Raw genomic sequence first — 21,934 nt, 5'->3', positions numbered from 1 at the left:
TAATGGAATCCAGTTAAACTCTTTGTCAGTCCGTGTCCTTTCCCACCTGCAACCTATATTAGCCACAATAAGTCTGTTTTCACTGACAAAGCCCCCTCACTGACCAACGTGGAGAAGGGCCATGTGGTTGGCTCCACATTTCAGACATTACACTCACTCCTGCAGGCTGCAGCATCACTGTGAACTGAACATCTGTTTATTCTCTCATATGGCTGTGGAGGGGCAGAGAAACAAAGGAGTATGGACACAAGGCAGATTCCAGCTGAGCTGACTCTGCACATGAAATCAAGCTTGAATCAAAGGACTGGTAACCGAAGAGAAGCAGAGAGGCAGGTGTGTGATGTAGAGGGAATATGCACAGACTTGGGAACCAGGGTACTGTAGGTGCGAATCCCAGTTCAGCCACTTATTAGCTGTATATCCGTAGGTGTGGTTTTAACCTCTCTGAGCTTCGGTTTCCTCTTCTGTAAAATGGGATAATAGTAAGTTAAAAATCAGTGAGCTGAGATCTGGCCACTGCACTCCAGCCTGGGTGACAGAGCGAGACTCTGTCTCAAAAAAAAAAAAAAAAATCAAATAAATACAGAAATGCGTCCTCCCAACTTCAGTGTTTTCTATTACCCTTACCTTGCTTTATTTTTATTTCATGGCAATTATCACTATCTGATATCTACATATTTATGTGTTTATTGATAAATATATCTCTCCCCATACCCCATCCATGAGAATGTAGCCTCGAAAGGCAGGGACTTTGCCTCTTCACTGTTACATTCATGATGCCTACAGCCATGGAAAGGCAGTAGAGTTTAGTGGTTAAGAGCTCAGGCTCCAGGGCCAGGTTGTTGGGGGGTGGGGGTCTAATATCGATGTACAAACTACCAGTTCTGTGAACCTGGAAAATTATTTCATTTCTAACTTCCTCGATTTCCTCATCTGTAAATTGAAGATAATAATGGAACCTCCTTCAAAGGTTTATCCCAGGGATTAAGCTGTGAATACATGTGAAGGTCTTAGAAGAATGCCAGGCATACAGCAAATATCCAAAAAAAATCTTAGCTAATAAAAATAATGATGATACCTGGAATATTTATAATGATGAATCAGCATTATTGAATGAATGAAAAATATTTACAAAGCATTTTGAACTATGCCCAGCATATAATAGGGGCTCAATAAATAACTTTCCACAGTGATATGCTGGTATATGGTTTGTTGTTGTTGTGTTATTGCCAAAAACTGTGAGTATACACTGCTGTATGTTCAACAACAGGCTCTCAGAGGCAGAAAGTTGATTTTTGATGTGTGCCAACGTCTGTGGTATAAATACTCCCATCATAGCTGATTTCAGCTACCAGTCTGACGCCACTGAATACAGATTTGAGAAGAGATGCACAGTGGCATTTCATAATGGAGTACTGCTACCATACAAATACAATAAACATACACAAGCTCGAGAACATACATAAACAAGTGATAATTAAGTGATGGGTTTAATTATTTATTACCTTTGTTTTTAATATAATTTAATTATAATTTTATATAATATAATGTTAATAATGGCTGACTTTGTTTAATTTTTAATAACAGGCTTCTTAAAATTTAACCATTGGCTTTTGTGAGCCAGAACAAGCTAACTCCACTGGCTGTATACATGTTAGTCTTTCTACCACAAAAAAGTACCCTTTCTCTGCCCCGCAAACAAATAAAGAAAAGCACAAACACTTGTGCAGAGATCTAGGACAGATGTCTTGCCCAGCCAAAACACTGGAATCAGATCCCAAAGAGGAAATAAATTAATCCCCCACCAAATATTTAGCCAACTCTGGTGCAACAAGCCAATTCCTTAGGCCATTCCCCTCCAAGGGATAGCCTAGAATCCCTGAGTGTGCTAGAATTTCACTGTTTCAAATGCTGCTGGAAATAAATGGGCCATTAGCCTAGACTTGTGTATGTCTGGATTATGTGATAGAGAGTGATAGATTGTAGCGGTGAAAGGTGTGTTGGTAACCATTGTCCGCAGCTGTGAAATGTGCAGTCCCCCAATGGTCAGCTCTCTTACACTCTGCTCCACACTTGGGGAAAGGAAAAAGGGTAAGATCCAGAAAAAACTCAGTCAAGTTTGGTAATATTCCACTGACTCCAGCCCCAAAACAAATTTCTCAGTTACCCTAGGACATTCCTTGGAGCAGGAGCATTATGGTTCTGCACAAATCCTGTCAGTAGGGCAGTCAGCCATCCTGACTTTCCTGGGACTGTCCCAGCTTTAGCACTGAAAATCCAGAGTCTCAGGAAATCCCTCATCCTGGGTAAACCAGGATCACCCTATCCCATGGCCCTCAAGGCCAGGATTCTTACAGCTTTCAGTCTACCAGGAGAGCCATAGACAATGATTCTAGAGTGTTTCTCAAACCAAGAATGTGAAGAAGAAACATGAAAAAACCCAAGAGGCCTAGAATTAGAAGTGAGTGGTCATTGTAAGTTCCCATTGTTTCCAAAGGATGCCCTGAAGTGGACAGAGACACCCGGCGGATAAAAAAGGACATTTAGTTTGCCCTGTAGAGGTCTTTCACATCCTTAGTTAAGTATAACCTAAGTGTTTTTTGTTTTTTGTTTGTTTGTTTGCTTGCTTGCTTGCTTGTTTTTGCAGCTGTTGTGAAAAGAGTTGAGTTCTTCATTTGATTTTCAGCTTGGTCGCCGTTGTGTAGAGCAGAGCTACTGATTTGTGTACATTAATTTTGTATCCTGAAATTTTGCTGAATTCATTTACCAGTTCGAGGAGCTTTTTGGATGAGTCTTTAGGGTTTTCTAGGTATACAATCATATCACCACCAAATAGCGATAGTTTGACTTCCTGTTTACTGATGTGGATGTCTTGTATTTCTTTCTTTTGTCTGATTGCTCTGGCTAGGACTTCCAGTACCTTGTTGAATAGAAGTGGTGAGAGTGGGCATCCTTGTCCTGTTCCGGTTCTCAGAGGAATGCTTTCAACTTTTCCCCATTCAGTGTATTGTTGGCTGTGGGTTTGTCATAGACGGCTTATATTAACTTAAGGTATGTCCCTTCTGTGCCGATTTGGCTGAGGGTTTTAATCATAAAGTGATGCTGGATTTTTGGGGGAAACGGGACATTTAAAATTGGACTGAAGCACATCTTCTCTGTGCCATTGTGCCTTTTCTTTTCCTTTCGTCAGCCCTGCTTCTTAGAGTACCTATCTGAGCTATTCTGAGCAGATGAGAAAGGCCTTTGTTTAGAGTTAATGTGTTCAGCATGTCTCTGTGGGCTCTCCTTACCCAGACCAGCAAGAGAGTAGGAACAAACAAACACTCATCTGACCCAGGAGAAATTAGCAGAGTTTGAGGGAACTCTTTGAGGCCTACCAAAGAGTAGACAAGGCAAGTGTCATTGGAGCCAAATCAAGCATTGACCTCCAGAGCAGCCTGTTTTCTAAAAATATCCACCCCTGCCACCATCATAGCAGGTCCAGTCTTTGCTCTCTACAGTCCACAGGTCCCCATGATTCTCCCTCAAGCATCTTTCCTAGGCTTCTCCAAGATCCACCAAAACTTGCACCTTCGCCCTAGCTGTGTCAGCATGATCATTTACTTGGCCAGCACCTCAGAGGCAAACTCCTCCCAAAAACCTTTCGGCATGACAGTTTGACACCATGGTTTTTATTTCTAAAAATTCAGTTTGGTTTCTTTTTTAAACCCATTTATTCTTTTTCATTTTGACCAGAGGCACAATCAGACAGCAACACCTGCTGTTCAGCAATTCTCTTTTGCAGCCTCCGCTGCTGATACCCAGGCAAACAGGGTCTGGAGTGGACCTCAGGCAAACTCCAACAGACCTGCAGCTGAGGGTTCTGACTGTTAGAAGGAAAACTGACAAACAGAAAGGACATCCACACCAAAACCCCATCTGTATGTCACCATCAATAAGATCAAAGATAAATAAAACCACAAAAATGAGGAAAAAGCAGTGCAGAAAAGCTGAAAATTCAAAAAATCAGAGCACCTCTCCACCTCCAAATGAACGCAGCTCCTTGCCAACAACGGAACAAAGCTGGACGGAGAATGTCTTTGACGAGTTGAGAGAAGTAGGCTTCAGTCGATTAAACTTCTCAGAGCTAAAGGAGGAACTACGAACCCAGCGCAAAGAAACTAAAAACCTTAAAAAAAGATTTGACGAATGGATAACCAGAATAACCAATGCAGAGAAGTCCATAAATGACCTGATAGAGATGAAAACGATGACACGAGAGCTACATGACAAATGCACAAGCCTCAGTAACCGACTCGATCAACTGGAAGAAAGAGTATCAGTGATCCAAGATCAAAAGAATGAAATGAAGCAAGAAGAGAAGTTTAGAGAAAAAACAGTAACAAGAAATGAACAAAGCCTCCAAGAAATACGGGATTATATGAAAAGACCAAATGTACGTCTGATTGGTGTACCTGAAAGTGATGGGGAGAATGGAACCAAGTTGGAAAACACTCTGCAGGATATTATCCAGGAGAACTTCCCCAACCTAGCAAGGCAAGCTAACATTCAAATTCAGGAAATACAGAGAATGCCACAGAGATACTCCTTGAGAAGAGCAACTCCAAGACACATAATTGTCAGATTCACCAAAGCTGAAATGAAGGAAAAAATGTTAAGGGCAGCCAGAGAGAAAGGTCGGGTTACCCACAAAGGGAAACCCATTGGACTAACAGCAGATCTTTCAGCAGAAACTCTCCAAGCCAGAAGAGGGTGGGGGCCAATATTCAACATCCTTAAAGAAAAGAATTTTCAACCCAGAATTTCATATCAAGCCAAACTAAGTTTCATAAGTGAAGGAGAAATAAAATCCTTTACAGACAAGCAAATGCTGAGAGAGTTTGTCACCGCCAGGCCTGCCCTACAAGAGCTCCTGAAGGAAGCACTAAACATGGAAAGGAAAAACCGGTACCAGCCATTGCAAAAACATGCCAAAAGGTAAAGACTATCAATGCTAGGAAGAAACTGCATCAACTAATGAGCAAAATAACCAGCTAACATCATAATGACAGGATCAAGTTCACATATAACAATATTAACCTTGAATGTAAATGGGCTAAATGATCCAATTAAAATGCACAGACTGGCAGATTGCATAAAGAGTGAAGACCCATCAGTTTGCTGTATTCAGGAGACCCATCTCAAGTGGCAGAGACACACATAGGCTCAAAATAAAGGGATGAAGGAAGATCTACCAAGCGAATGGAGAACAAAAAAAGGCAGGGGTTGCAATCTTAGTCTCTGATAAAACAGACTTTAAACCAACAAAGATCAAAAGAGAAAAAGAAGGCCATTACATAATGGTAAAGGGATCAATTCAACAAGAAGAACTAACTATCCTAAATATATATGCACCCAATACAGGAGCACCCAGATTCATAAAGCAAGTACTTAGAGACTTACAAAGAGACTTAGACTCCCACACAATAATAATGGGAGACTTTAATACCCCACTGTCAACATTAGACAGATCAATGAGACAGAAAGTTAACAAGGATATACAGGAATTGAATTCAACTCTGCACCAAGCAGACCTAATAGACATCTACAGAACTCTCCACCCCAAATCAACAGAATACACATTCTTCTCAGCACCACATCACACTTATTCCAAAATCGACCACATAGTTGGAAGTAAAGCACTCCTCAGCAAATGTACAAGATCAGAAATTATAACAAACTGTCTCTCACACCACAATGCAATCAAACTAGAACTCAGGACTAAGAAACTCAATCAAAACTGCTCAACTACATGGAAACTGAACAACCTGCTCCTGAATGACTACTGGGTACATAATGAAATGAAGGCAGAAATAAAGATGTTCTTTGAAACCAATGAGAACAAAGATACAACATACCAGAATCTCTGGGACACATTTAAAGCGGTGTGTAGAGGGAAATTTATAGCACTAAATGCCCACAAGAGAAAGCAGGAAAGACCTAAAATTGACACTCTAACATCACAATTAAAAGAACTAGAGAAGCAAGAGCAAACACATTCAAAAACTAGCAGAAGGCAAGAAATAACTAAGATCAGAGCAGAACTGAAGGAGATAGAGGCACAAAAAGCCCTCCAAAAAATCAATGAATCCAGGAGCTACTTTTTTGAAAAGATCAACAAAATTGATAGACCACTAGCAAGACTAATAAAGAAGAAAAGAGAGAAGAATCAAATAGATGCAATAAAAAATGATAAAGGGGATATCACCACCGACCCCACAGAAATACAAACTACCATCAGAGAATACTATAAACACCTCTACACAAATAAACTAGAAAACCTAGAAGAAATGGATAAATTCCTGGACACATACACTCTCCCAAGACTAAACCAGGAAGAAGTTGAATCCCTGAATAGACCAGTAGCAGGCTCTGAAATTGAGGCAATGATTAATAGTCTACCAACCAAAAAAAGTCCAGGACCAGATGGATTCACAGCCAAATTCTACCAGAGGTACAAGGAGGAGCTAGTACCATTCCTTCTGAAACTATTCCAATCAATAGAAAAAGAGGGAATCCTCCCTAACTCATTTTATGAGGCCAGCATCATCATGATACCACAGCCTGGCAGAGACACAACAAAAAAAGAGAATTTTAGACCAATATCCCTGATGAACATCGATGCAAAAATCCTCAATAAAATACTGGCAAATCGAATCCAGCAGCACATCAAAAAGCTTATTCACCATGATCAAGTGGGCTTCATCCCTGGGATGCAAGGCTGGTTCAACATATGCAAATCAATAAATGCAATCCAGCATATAAACAGAACCAAAGACAAAAACCACATGATTATCTCAATAGATGCAGAAAAGGCCTTTGACAAAATTAAACAGCCCTTCATGCTAAAAACTCTCAATAAATTCGGTATTGATGGAACGTATCACAAAATAATAAGAGCTATTTATTACAAACCCACAGCCAATATCATACTGAATGGGCAAAAACTGGAAGCATTCCCCTTAAAAACTGGCACAAGACAGGGATGCCCTCTTTCACCACTCCTATTCAACATAGTGTTGGAAGTTCTGGCCAGGGCAATCAGGTGAGAGAAAGAAATAAAGGATATTCAGTTAGGAAAAGAAGAAGTCAAATTGTCCCTGTTTGCAGACGACATGACTGTATATTTAGAAAACCCCATTGTCTCAGCCCAAAATCTCCTTAAGCTGATAAGCAACTGCAGCAAAGTCTCAGGATACAAAATCAATGTGCAAAAATCACAAGCATTCTTATACACCAATAACAGACAGAGAGCCAAATCCTGAATGAACTCCCATTCACAATTGCTACAAAGAGAAAATACCTAGGAATCCAACTTACAAGGGATGTGAAGGACCTCGTCAAGGAGAACTACAAACCACTGCACAATGAAATAAAAGAGGACACAAACAAATGGAAGAACATTCCATGCTCATGGATAGGAAGAATCAATATCGTGAAAATGGCCATACTGCCCAAGGTAATTTATAGATTCAATGCCATCCCCATTAAGCTACCAATGACTTTCTTCACAGAATTGGAAAAAACTACTTTAAAGTTCATATGGAACCAAAAAAGAATCTGCATTGCCAAGACAATCCTAAGCCAAAAGAACAAAGCTGGAGGCATCACGCTACCTGACTTCAAACTATACTACAAGGCTACAGTAACCAAAACAGCATGGTACTGGTACCAAAACAGAGATATAGACCAATGGAACAGAACAGAGCCCTCAGAAATAATACCACATATCTACAACTATCTGATCTTTGACAAACCTGAGAAAAACAAGAAATGGGGAAAGGATTCCCTATTTAATAAATGGTACTGCGAAAACTGGCTAGCCATAAGTAGAAAGCTGAAACTGGATCCCTTCCTTACTCCTTATACAAAAATTAATTCAAGATGGATTAGAGACTTAAATGTTAGACCTAAAACCATAAAAACCCTAGAAGAAAACCTAGGCAATACCATTCAGGGCATAGGCATGGGCAAGGACTTCATGACTAAAACACCAAAAGCAAAACACAAAAGCCAAAATTGACAAATGGGATCTAACTAAACTAAAGAGCTTCTGCACAGCAAAAGAAACTACCATCAGAGTGAACAGGCAACGTACAGAATGGGAGAAAATTTTTGCAATTTACTCACCTGAAAAAGGGCTAATATCCAGAACCTACAAAGAGTTCAAACAAATTTACAAGAAAAAAATAACCCCATCAAAAAGTGGGCAAAGGATATGAACAGACACTTCTCAAACGAAGACATTTATGCATCCAACAGACATGTGAAAATATGCTCATCATCACTGGCCATCAGAGAAATGCAAATCAAAACCACAATGAGACACCATCTCACACCAGTTAGAATGGCAATCATTAAAAAGTTAGGAAGCAACAGGTGCTGGAGAGGATGTGGAGAAATAGGAACACTTTTACACTGTTGGTGGGAGTGTAAACTAGTTCAACCATTGTGGAAGACAGTGTGGCGATTCCTTAAGGGTCTAGAACTAGAAATAGCATTTGACCCAGCCATCCCATTACTGGGTATATACCCAAAGGATTATAAATCATGCTGCTATAAAGACACATGCACACGTATGTTTATTGCGGCACTATTCACAATAGCAAAGACTTGGAACCAACCCAAATGTCCATCAGTGACAGACTGGATTAAGAAAATGTGGCACATATGCACCATGGAATACTATGCAGCCATCAAAAAGGATGAATTAGTGTCCTTTGTAGGGACATGGATGAAGCTGGAAACCATCATTCTCAGCAAACTGTCACAAGAACAGAAAACCAAACACCACATGTTCTCACTCATCAGTGGGAATTGAACAATGAGTTCACTAGGACACAGGAAGGGGAACATCACACACTGGGGCCTGTTGTGGGGTGGGGAAGCGGGGAGGGATAGCATTAGGAGATATACCTAATGCAAATAATGAGTTAACGGGTGCAGCACACCAACTTGGCACATGTATACATATGTAACAAAACTGCACGTTGTGCACATATACCCTAGAACATAAAGTATAATAAAAAATAATAATAATAAAAAGTGCACAAAAATTAAAATTAAGAAAACTTTTTAAAAAGTACTCTTTAGTCAACCCTAGGGTGTTATCCTCATGTGCCTAGTTGGGGCTGGGGCGTCACACATCTGGATTGTAGACAGTGTGAAAGGAAAAGATGATGGAGGAGAAACCCCCACTGTCTTCAGGTGCCAGGCCAGAAGTGTCACACATCACTTTTGCTCCTATTGTAGAGAACTGAGCCACGTGGCTACACCTACCTACATCAGAGACTGCGAAATGTAGTGTTGGTGGGCAGTCATAAGCCCAGCTATAATTCCATCTGAGAAATGGAAGTGAAAACTGCTGTGTCCGCACAGCAGATGTATCAGCAGATGTATCCCCTTCCTATCAGGAAGGGGAAAACAGGTAAGGTGGGCAGCTTCATTCTCTGTAACAGTGATTAGGAGGCAAGCTCTGCAATGATCAGCTGTTCAAATTTGACTCCACTATTTCCTAACTGTGGACCTTAGTTAACCAATATCACATCAGTTTTCTTATCTGTAAAATGTGGCTAGTAATAGTCTCCAACTCACTGGACTGGTGGGAAGGGCAATACATTAAAGTTCTTCTGATAGTGCTTGGTGCACAGTAAGTTCTCAGTATTGTTAAAATTTTATGATTCTTATTTTATAGTCTTTTAGAGATTGTTTGACTTTCTCTAATTCTTGGGGTGTTCATTTTACTCTTTCCTTCCTTGAATATATTTCCCTCACGGAATTTATTTCCTAGTATGGTTTGTGATTTTATTTCTGTTAAGCACATCAGCAACAGAGATTATCTCCTATGGACCACTCATATGCTCAGGATTGTGGGCTCCTCTGTAGAGGGGTTCCATGGTGGCCTCTGCCAGTTCTCTAGTAGCTTTATTGGTTGGAACACTTTTCACTTCCATTTCTCAAACCAACATTCTGCAGTATAAAGGTAAGGCGACATTTTCACTAATTATTCAAGCATGAGTCATACTTAGAATTCTCATTTCTCTAAGGTGACATTATTTCCACAGAGGGTCTCAAACAGATGGCAAGCTCCCCAGATGATCAGGTTATTTCTAATCTTCCCTTCAAGCAAAGGGCAGCCCTTTGAAGTTCCCAGTTTAAGGCAGGTGGTTCCCTTTAACTCCCCATCTTGCACAGGCCTGAGGTCTCATTTCCTGTTTCCAGATGGGAGAAAAACCTCCACCCAGCCCTGAAGGCCTTTACACGGGTCCTCTAGCATCAGCTCCCTTTTACCCCAACACTTTCTGTTCCTCTTCTTTCCTGGGACATGAGGATTTTCTTCTCTGTCTTTCAAGCTCAGCTATACATTTAAATACAATTTTTAAAACGTTCTGCTGAGCATATCTGTGTGTTAAAAGTGGGAGGGGGCATTTTACATCTGCTGTGTCGGACACATTCTTTACCAGTTTGTTTTATGCCTAACAGATAGAGAAAGAAGAATTCCTTTCAGGGGAGAGTGCTATATTTGCTAGAAAATAATATGTCATAAGCCACAAGGGGTGAGATTATGAGATAAGAAAGGTAATTCTGACCACCCACCACTCACTGGTCAGCCTGCATGGGGATTCCAATATCTGGGCCCTCCCCACACTCCAGAAAAAATGAACACCTTTGGCCAGGCACGGTGGCTCAAGCCTGTAATCCCAGCACTTTGGGAGGCTGAGGCAGGTGGATCACAAGGTCAGGCGATCGAGACCATCCTGGCTAACATGGTGAAACCCCCTCTCTACTAAAAATACAAAAAAAAAAAAAAAAATTAGCCGGGCATGGTAGTGGGTGCCTGTAGTCCCAGCTGCTCCATAGGCTGAGGCAGGAGAATGGCGTGAACCCAGGAGGCGGAGCTTGCAGTAAGCCCAGATCTCGCCCTGTACTACAGCCTGGGTGACAGAGCGAGACTCCGTCTCAAAAAATAAATAAATAAACAAACAAACAAACATAAATAAATATAAATAAACACCCTTATCTTTCCACAGTCTGGGTTCTGCCTGATGGACCAACAAGCCCCACTATGGAAAAAAGGAATTTAATCAGTTCTTTTGTGTTGAAGGCTCTAAAATCCGAGGAATTGAGATGAGCAAAGAAGCAAAGAGAGGAAAGGGATCTCAGTGTCCAAGGGTCAGATACCAGACTGAGCATAGAGGTGGACTGTGGCCCAGGAAATACCAGAGGGGCACTGTGTGGCCCACCCCAGCTCTGGGGCCTGGGACAATTTCCAGGACTAAGTCGCGGTAAGTGGGCAGACTCCTTTCCCAGCCTAGACTTTGAGGCTTTGTTCCCTGGCCCCATCACCACACCCATCTCCCTCCCCCACAATTCTTAGGCCCCTTGTATGCTGAGTCCCCTGGCTGGAAAGAGATGAGTAGATACCCCTGCTACGCTTATTGCCAATAAGAACATTTACAACTATTCATGCAGCACTGTATAATTCATAAAACACCATGCTTCAGCAAGTATTTTACAACTATCCAGTCAGGTGATTATTTTTAGTTTTATTTTACGAACTAAAATTTAACACCTCTCCACTGCAGAAAAAGTGGAGAGGAAAAACAAATATATACTTTTATAAGTTGTGCCCTTTCCCTGTACCCATCCTTACTCTATTTTACACCATTAAAAACATCAAAATCGAAAGCTAAAATTTTTGCATTTAGATTATTTACTTCACAAATTTCAGAGTATGTCAAAAAAAAAAAAAAGAACAGCTACTTGGCCTCTATTCATCTAAAGAGAAAAAGGACTCACCAAAGCTGTTTCTTTCAGAAACAAGACTCTGCCCCAAAGGCTGACTCTCACTCTTACACTCTGAGTTAAAGGCAGCAAAATGCCAGTATTCTCAGGGTAGCCCTTTTGTCTTGGTTTTAAGCCAAGAGGATTCCATAATTTTGAGAGGCAGTGTCAAAGTACCTCTTTATACACTCAAGAATTTTAGGAAGTATAAAATGCTGAGCAATTATGTCATCAATTCATTTTACAATTTGAAAAACTATGCCCCTTTCAATCAAAAGTGTCCATTTTAATACTGAAATGGCAAGTCTACATTCTACAAATTGAAGTCATACACAAACTGAGTGAGAGAAGCCAAATCTGAGTCCAGTCAGACCTTTTTGTCAGTTGCTCAGATCTAATAAAGTAATAGGGAACAAGTCAAAGGTTTACTTCTAGAACTGTCTGCAGTTGGTAGATCCATTCTTCTTACCTGTAATTGTGAAATTTCAAATGTTGGTCAATAAGTAAAAAATAAGGACTTGGGGTATCAGGTTCTAGCAACTGGCGTAAGGTTGTAAACCACACCCAAAGCCATGAATCCAACTAGCTGACAGCATGCTTCTCTCCCACCTTGCAGACTCTAAGCTCATGGCTCTGGTTCACGGCTGTGGACACTTAACTTGAAGTTCATGGCTCGAAACTTGTGGCTGTGGTTCATAGCTCTGGTATAAGGCTTTGGGTTAATATCTCTGGGTTTGTGACTCTGGCTTCACGGCTTTTCTTCATGGCTCTGGGTTCATGGCTTTGGGTTGATGGCTCTGGTTTCATGCCTATGGTTTGTGGTTCTGGTTTATGGCTGTGGGACCCCAGGTTCTGGCAGGCTGTGCCACCTCTGCGGTCCTTGACCAGGCCAAAGTAACCTGAGACACAGCATGATGGGTCAAGAAAATCATGCAATAGCTCACTTCCTAGCACCTCCAAGGAAATAATCAGTCCATAGACCAATATTTATTAAAGTCCTGCTTATGCCCCTGCCCAGTTCTAGACCCTGAGAGAATCAAGTGTCAGGGAGTGAAGCAAGGAAAAGAAAGAAAGATGAAAAAAATGAATAGAACACTGCACCACAAAAAAAAAAAAAAAAAAAAAAGATTACTGTTCAGTTTGGGAAAGAAGGTAGCTATGAAGGAACATTTAACAAGACAAAATGCAGAAGAAAGAGTCAGAAGAATGTACATGCTGGGAGGGGGCTGTCAGGGGAGTTCAAAGGATGGCAAGTTGGGGGAGAAAGGAGTGTGCCAGACTATTTGGTTATGAGATCAAAGATTCATTATAATATTTCTACAAGAGACAAAGCCTCCAGTAGACCAATCCAAAGAGTCCCTCTTAGTACAGAAATTATATAGAAAAAAAATTAATGGTTCAGTAATCATTAGACTACTTGCAAAAAGAATGTTTGGTTAAAGGTCTAAACTCTTGACTGACAGCTGGGTGGGTAGGTGATTAGTTTCCCAGAACAAGTCTTAATCCCATTATAGTTTCCAGAAAATAGGTTAAGCATTTTACCAGGAATGCTGATTTCTTCCCAGAACCAAGTTCTGAACTTCATATCACAAAAAATTCTGTTCCAGTCTACGTTTAGGACAATTTTTCTTTTACAACAACCACGTCCATGCCTTTCATGGCCTTTTCTTTCCCTATAAGGCAACAAAGACCACAAAACTCATATTTATATTGTGTAGAGTTCCTGCCAAAGACCAGGTCTGGACTTGAACATTTGTCCTCTAAGGAGAAGGATGATCTTGATTAGTCTGCTCTGATGTGGGAAACATACAAGAACAGATTTGGGGGTATTTGGGCCTAAAACTTGTACAATTTGGAAGAAACTCATTACTCAAAAAATGTAAGATTATGAATATAAAATTAGGAATAGAATGAGCATTTATTTAGAAAGAGAAAAGAAATCACCTTGGTGATTCAGGTCCTATTCTTCAGAAACCACTTTTTCGGAAATGGTTACATTGTAATGCTTCCCAGCTGCACCCTGGCTTCCTCTCCCCACCTATATTACAACAGTTCCCAGCAGCCCCTGGCTCCCACAGGGACACTGAAGCTTGAGCTTTCTTCTCCTCCCAGTGAGTTGACTCTGATATGATGCTCCTGTAGGTTCAGTTATAGCCTCCCAGCCCCCCGACTTCTTACTCTGGGCAGTTGGTACCCAGTCACCCTGCCCTGGCTTCACTCATCAACTAAAAATGATAATTTCCTAGAGAACCAAGGGAATTATCTGTAGATGGATTCACCAAGTATTTTTTTATTTTAAATTTTATTTTATTTTAAGTTCTGGGATACACATGCAGGATGTGCAGGTTGTTACGTAGGTAAGTGTATGCCATGGTGGTTTGCTGCACTTACCATCCCATCGCCTAGGTACTAAGCCCCACATGCATTAGGTCTTTATCCTGATGCTCTTCCTCCCTCTGACCCCCCATCAGGCCCCAGTGTGCATTGTTCCCCTCCCTGTGTCCATATGTTCTCATTGTTCAGCTCCCACTTATAAGTGAGAACATGCAGGATTTGGTTTTCTGTTCCTGGGTTAGTTTGCTGAGAATAATGGCTTCCAGCTCCATCCATGTCTTTGCAAAGAACATGATCTTGTTCCTTTTTATGACTGCATAGTATTCCATGGTGTATATGTACCACATTTTCTTTATCCAGTCTATCATTGATGGATTTGGGTTGATTCCATGTCTTTGCTATTTCAACAAGTATTTTTTGACCATTGTTACATGCCAAGCACTGTTCTGGGGTGGGAATAAACTTTCTATTAATTGAAGTTAACATCTAAAAATATTTTGAGAAGGTAGAGTCTCATTCCTTCATGTATGTCACAATATTTACTGACAATCACCTATATACCAGGCTTGAGCCACCACCAACCACATAAGGTAGACACAGTTAAAATGTTACCAGTTTACAGATGAGGAAACTGGGGCTCTCAGAGAAGTTAAGTAGCATGCCAATGGCAGAGCCTGCAGTTTAAACCTGGGTCAATCTTCAGAGCCAGAGGCCTTACCCACTCTCTATGCTATCAGAACCTATTGTTTATAATGCACACACACGCATTCACACACATATAATATATATTTGTGCTTTACAATTTACAAAGATATTCACATAAATTGCAACATTTATCTTTTCAGCCACTGTGTGAAAAATAAGGGAGAAAGTGAAGGAGAAGCTCTGGGCCCTCATCCTGGCTAGTCAGCTGTGGGATCTTGGGTGAAACACTTACTGCAGTAAAATTGGGGTCTAGATTAAATTATTTCTAAGGCCTAATAGTTCTGCCTTCCTTTGATCTTTGGTCAGCCAACCCTGACCATATATCACTTCTCATAGGCCTCTTTGGCATATGGGCAGAATAAGAGAAGGAAATGGGTGGGAAGAAAAGGAGAGTAGAGATTTAAGGCAGGGTTTGAATCTACTCAGAGGCAAGAGCAAATGTGCAGCTACGAGAAAACTCTGAGCTCCCTGGCCAAATACCCCCAAAGCTGGAGAGTCCACTAGAAGCTGAAGTTTGTTTCTGCTCCACAGTTGTCCACAGGCAAACTTTCTGAGCTCTGTCTTCATAGACCGTAGTCTGTTAAGTCACCCTTTAACACTCCTCCTCCAGCCCTTTCATTCCCTTTCCAGCGGCTAAAAGCAAACTTTTGTCTGTGCTAAATAGAGTCCATAAGGAACCCCTCACAAGACCAAATTCCAGGCTCTGCTTTTCAAGTGAGGGGTGCAGGTGAGGTGTGATCTCACAAGCAAAGGCCAGGATGCCCATGACAGTTCTGAGGGGCCAAGATTCCTGAACTGCATTTTAAGGAAAGGAGGAAACTAATTCCTAAAATATATAATCACTCTGGATAATTTCCTTCCTTTCAGTTGACTTTTTTCTTTCTTAATGTTATATCTTACTTTTCTCTCTCTCTGTCATTTTGTTGTTGTTGTTGAATACCCATAAGTGGTTTTTATGTTTTTTAATAAGGTAAAATTTATGTAGCATAAAATTGACCATTTTATTTTAAAATGTACAGTTTAGTGACTTTCAGTACATTCACAATGTTGTCCACTAGCACTACTACCTAATTTCAGAACATTTTATTTTCTTCTTCACATGGCGTTCTCCACAAATACATATACGTATATTTTTCCTCTTCAGTTCATCTCGATTCTTCAATCCTTCGGTTTCCTAACCGGAGCTAATAGCAGACTTTAGGGGATGTGCAGACCACTAAAATTAAAATCAGATTGTCAAAAGGATCATGGTTCTGCACAATTACAAGTGATGGCAGCTCTGGTCACAGTTTTGTTAAGCTGAAAGAAGAGTTTTAAAAGCCTAAAGTTGAGTCATGTAGCTGAAATGGCAGGTGCATGTTTGTACATAAAGGACCTTCCTTCTAAGGTCACAAGCAACTATTTCAATTAGAAGATGTCCTGTGGGGTCAAAAGAAGCAATGCTTGTTTAAAATCCTTGAAATTAATTAGATTGAGAAGAGGAATACAAGTAAATTAATTAGTTGTAAATTTCCTTTGCACAAAGTCCAAAGTTAAATCCATCTGCATCTAATCTAGACACTGCCCATAATTGGGAGTAATTTAGCTATAGTGACTCTCAACAATCACACCACCTCCCTCTCTGGCAGTTAGTTACCACGACATCCCCCATTCAGTCAACTCTGAAGTCACATGGTTCTGTGAATTTGAGTTCTGCCACTCTCTGGAGCTTGCCGCGGCCTCAAGACTGGTTTTTGGGGGTCTCCCCTACGATCCACTGGCACCTTTCTGCCAGGAACTCCTCTTCATATAATGTATTACTCTAACATTCAGAAAACTTCACTTCCCCCACCCCAATTACCTATACAATGAAAAAAACAAAAAAAACAAAAAAACAAAAAAAACCCAGCCCTTCTCCCTGTGGTTTCTCACATTTTAAAATCCAAAGTTCTTCCTCCTTGTTGTTCCCCCATGAACTTCTCTTTAGTCAAACTGTCCTGCTCACTATCACCCAAACACGTCATGCATATCGCCATGCTCACGCCTTTCAGCCATCTCCCTTCCTAGAACGCCGTGCCTTATCTTTTTAAACTCTAAATCCTGCCTGGGCTTCCCAAGCCTCATCTTCCCCCTCCCCCGGGCTCTCCTGGGCCATCTCAGTTTCCTTGGCTCTTCTGTCTGAATTCTTGACCACATTCTACCCTGTTTCCTCTCTTATGTTTCTATGTCATGTTCTAATTTCATTTGACTTGGTGTCCTCTCACTGTCTCTGACCCAATCATAGTTCTTTGTGGATAGAGCTTTGTGTGCAGTCATTTAGAAATCTCTACCACCACACTGGATGTAGTGTTTTGAACATGGTAGGAATGCTGTTTATTGAGAACAGAGCACAGTCTGTGTCAGATCTTCCTGGATCAAAATTCTTGGTCCGTTTTTAACTTGCTATATGTTATTCAGTTATTTGATTGTTTAAAGCTTCAGTTCTTCACTTGTAAATGGTAATCATTGTAGTTCCCACCTCAAAGGGATGTTGCAAGGATTATGTGAGATAAAGCACATAGAGTGTGCAGGACAGTCTGATACATAGTTCTCCATGCATGCAGGTGAGGCACTGTCATCCTTAGTACCAGCTATTACTGGAAGTAAAGATGGTCCCTTAAGTGAAGATGAACCGACACAACAGTGAGGGGGCCAGCCCTCTCCAACACACTTAAAACTGGAAAAAAAAAAAAACTGACCTCAACCCTGCAGGAATGTTGGGGGAGGGAAAAGTTCAGAGAAAACAAAGCTAGATAAGCTGGAACTGGATTCGTAAAGCTACTTCATACCAGTGATTTTCAACCAGCAAATTACCACCTGTCAGCAGACCCATGAGACTGCCCCTGCCAGACCCCTTTCCCCTCTCACATCCACAGGCACAGCTCCCCACAGGCACTTTCACCACGTGTGTCTTCCAAATCCCTCCCAACCATCAGTGACTCGACTTCTCAGTTCCCAAACAACTCACGTCACCACCTCGTCTGCCTGGCACCGCCATCCCCATCAGTGAGTGTAAGAGTTTGAGGAAAATAAAAACACCCTCTCATTAGAGAAACTTGGGGATTCTGTATTAGGCTCAGAGCCCAGAGCTGCTCCCAATAGTACCAGCTAATTCCACACTGTTACAGGTCTGGAGGTGCCTGTGCTTCACATTTGGCATGTTTCTGTTCCTTTAGATTCCTCTTAGCTTTCTTCCCATGACTGTAGACAACAGGAGGAACATGAGTAGCTTCTGTGCATCCCTGTGGAACTGCCTTGTCTCTTGCCTGTTGCTGCTCCCACAGAGTAATGTGAGGCCAGCACCTACTTTTCACCATGTTATCAATGCTCTGTCTTTCATACCAGGGAGCAGGTGCTGCCAAGATGGGGATCGTGTTTGTTAAAACATTAGTTCAACAAGCATATGCCTGGCATACTTCCTAAGTACTAGAAAAGAGTGATAAAGAAGACTTATTTCTTCTAGGTCTAGTATTACCCTTCTTCAATCCACATAGAGGCAGAGTGCTGTTTCTGAAATATAAATCAGGTCTCATCCTTCTCCTGCTCATAGCAACTCCCTGCTCAGCCAGATCATCCTTCAGCTTCATCTCCAGTTTATTAAAAACGGACAAGCGAGTGCAGAAACATCTGGGATGTAGAGTTAAGAAAGGTTGGTTTGCCGCAGTCCCAGCTCCAGAAGAGCATCTTTAAATGCAGCGATTGCTTGCTGATATATGCAGAAGTCACATGGAGATCGCTGTGGGTGTGCAGCGCTAGGTTCTTGGCCTAGAGAAGCAGAGGGTCCCTCTGGAGGCCATGGCAAACTGCACTTTCTCCCCAACAATGCTTCCTCAGAAGGTGAATATTCTGACTCCAGTCTTCATGCTTCTCTGCCCGGGGCTCTCTTTCTGTCAAGTCCTCTGAGTATCTTTCTAAAAGTGATCAGTCATTCTTCCAGGCATTACACAGACCTGAAAGCAGTTTGTTTTTGCTGGGAGCCTCAAGATACTCAATAATGTCATGTATTTCCCTGGAATGTCCTGCCTCCTCTTCACCAGTGCAGTTCCTTCACTTCTCCTGAGATCAGGCTGAAAGGTCACCTCCTCCAGGAAGCCCTTGCAAATTCACATGCTTCATTTCTAATCATTTATCCATTCTATCACCTTCCAGCAGTTTTGTGGTTATGTGTTCAGTTTTGACTGTGCCATTCTTCACTTGCTGATATGTTGTTGTCACTGCAGATCCTTTATCCAAAACCTGTGGAGTTAAATGTGTTTTAGAATTCAGACCTTTTCAGATCTTAGAAAGATGACAGAGGTCTGGGGTGGCACTCATAATCAAACACATTAATATTTGTTCAGTGAAACTTATGAATAGTCATGGTAAGTGGAGTATATAAAAATTGTAATTAGCTTCTTATCAGTTCAGGTCAGGTTTTGCCACAAATGAATCCAGTGTCTCAGAAGTGTGGACCTGAGCTATTTAACAACCATCGTTACCGAACCTCCCCCCGTGCTAGCACTCTGCTGTTGTGTGCAGTATCTCATTTAATCCCACAACAGTCTCACATGAAGGCGGTGTTGTTTTCCACACATCATAGATGAGAAAAATGAGACTCAAAGAGATTATATAATTTGCCCCAGGTCAAACCTCCAGCAAATGCAGGCACCAGCATTCAAACCCAAGCCTGCCATAAGCTCAATGCTCATCATCCATACAGTTTTCATATTGCATGTGTTTCCTTAGACGCCTCTACTTACAGGGTTCCATGTACCAAGTAGAACATATAAATGCTTACCAATGAGGATAAACAGACAGAAGAGTATTTAATTTTTTTCTTCGTAATTCACAGGTTGTACTTGTGTTCTTCCAAAAAGACTGTACAGCATTTTAAATGTTGGTTCTGTAGTGTCTCAAGCCCCTAGAAGCCCAGAGGTGACTAGCACAGAAAAGTCACTGACAAGTACATCACATGACAGGTCCCAGCCAGGCAGCACATGGGCCCACTGACCATCACATGTATTCCCAGCTCACACAGAATCAACAGTTAACACTTAAAGCTTGGGAGATTGCAACTAAGAGTCCAAATCGTTTCTGTAAATGTTAAAACTATTTTTTTAATTGTTTATACTTCTTTCTTTTGACAAATTGGATGCTCTCACAGCACAGTGTCTGCATTCCTTCATGGCAGTAATCAGATGATGCTGAGTAGCAGCTTTAGACAGAGGAAGTACTCTCCAATTAGCCACAGTTTCGCCACTGCCACACACCTAGATTCTGAGGAAATTTCAGTTTGGGACCACCATACCTGATGGAGAGGGTCAAAAGCAGTAAGCTTGCCCTGTCATGCCTCTGCCCCGACCCTCCCACTTCTCAGCAGGCTGACAGTCTTTTTACCGATTTGAGCAAGGTGGATGTGTTGTGTAGTTCCTCCATTACAAATCAAGAACTTCCGGTAAGGATGACACTGTAAGATCACAGTTTCAGCACTACCACAGCCACCACTATGCAGCAAGGGGAGACAGAGATAGAGATAGGGATAGAGATAGAGAGAAACAGAGAGAGAGAGAGAAACAGAGAAATAGAGATAAAGAGAATATGACATTTCTTACCCCACTTAGAAGCCAGATATATAATTCCTTGTGCCAGAGACAGAAGAGAAATCTGAGGTGGTAAAGCAGACTAAAGCACAGCTATTGGGCCCAGGAGTCAGAAGGACACAGAAGTGGCCCCTGTGTCAACCCCTAAGAGGCAAAGTTTCTATGTGAAGCAGAGCAACCAGAACCTAGATCACTTTTTGAGCCCAGGTTCCACCACCCTTGAAAGGAAGCAAGAAAAGCTACAACACACAGCTGCTTCAGGGTCGTGGCTTATAGAAAGCTGTGTGACTAGAGAGTCTAGATGAAGCAGACAGTGTCACCTCAGGAAAAGATGCCAGCCAACTGCTGGCTCCATGACTGTATCTGTGATGTTCTCAATACTGCCTGAGCCACCAACACAAGATCTGGTTCTGGACTTGGGGTAGCGGGGAGAGGATGGGATGGGGGTTGATGATTGATAGAAAAGGCTAGGTAGAGGCAACTGCAAAACAGCTTGCCAGAAAGGGGTGTCAGGTTGTGGGGAGGAGAAAGAGAGTTAGTGAGAAAAAAGAAGAAATTCCCACTTAAGCTGAGCCTGCAAACAAAAATTCCAAAAACACATGAGGAAAATACACAAGCAAAATAACTAGCAAGGTTGATAATGAGATTTATTACTTCAGAGATGAATTATTGTTTAGAAAAGGAATAGAAAATGCCAGAAAACTAGACTCAGAAAAATTTATAGCTAAGTAGACATTTTAAATATGTTTGAATAACCACCAGAAGAACAGAAATATAATCCCTATTTTCCCAACCAGCAGAAATAAGAGGGTAAAAAGGAGACGATCAGTCCAACAAAAAGTAGGAAAACGAAAAATAAGAAAGAGAGGGGAAATCAGGGAAGAATATACCGGACAATGAAGAAATACTTCCTAGATTTTCCTAGCTTCCAGTATGATCAACCGAAATCCAAGTTTACCAGAGCAGTGACCTTTCTCAAAGTCGCAAAAACACCTTCAGGTAGGACCTAGTAGAGTTTACAGTGGAATTTTATGTGAAGACAGGCAAGTTCTCCTTTTTACCCACATTGGGAACCCAGATATTTGCCCGTTATCATCTGAAACCCACTATGCAGGAAGCACCTGCCTTAGGGCTGTCATTACCAAGCACAGAATCCCTCAAGGGGGTATGTTTGTTTGGTGAACTCTCAGGGAAACTCTAAGGAATATATATAAGGGTAGCACTAAAAGCTGGACAACCAGTTGTACCAGAGCTTGTCAAGGTTACTGTGGGCAAAAGAACCTTGACCAGATCTGCTCGATGATTGCCCTTCCTCTTACAACCAACCCCACATCCTGTCAGCTACATTTACAATTCTGTGATTGGATTTCAAGCAAATACTCCCTCCCATCAATACCATAACCTGAATCGGGGCAATGATTTTGTTAGTCTTCCGAAAATTTCCAAATTTTCCAGATGGGTTCAGTTTCCTGGGC

The 21,934-nt window shown here is 41.5% G+C and overlaps 1 long non-coding RNA gene across 7 annotated transcripts in view; it reads right to left on the bottom strand.

The window, feature by feature from the left end:
• LOC135964818 (uncharacterized) overlaps positions 1 to 21,934 on the bottom strand; it is a 147,971-nt gene that overhangs the window by 31,431 nt on the left and 94,606 nt on the right. Inside the window, exon 3 of one of the 7 annotated variants that reach the window (XR_012417900.1) lies at positions 13,447 to 19,116. The exons of the other annotated variants lie outside the window; for them this stretch is intronic. This is a non-coding gene — a long non-coding RNA (uncharacterized lncRNA). Of the gene's footprint in view, positions 1 to 13,446; positions 19,117 to 21,934 lie in introns of those variants that run through there. 7 annotated transcript variants of the gene reach the window in all.

This window comes from Macaca fascicularis, chromosome 1 (genome assembly GCF_037993035.2).
Source record: "Macaca fascicularis isolate 582-1 chromosome 1, T2T-MFA8v1.1".
NCBI lineage: Eukaryota > Metazoa > Chordata > Mammalia > Primates > Cercopithecidae > Macaca > Macaca fascicularis.
The sequence above is the reverse complement of the archived record's forward strand: the minus strand, read 5'-3'. Positions and strand labels throughout refer to the sequence as shown.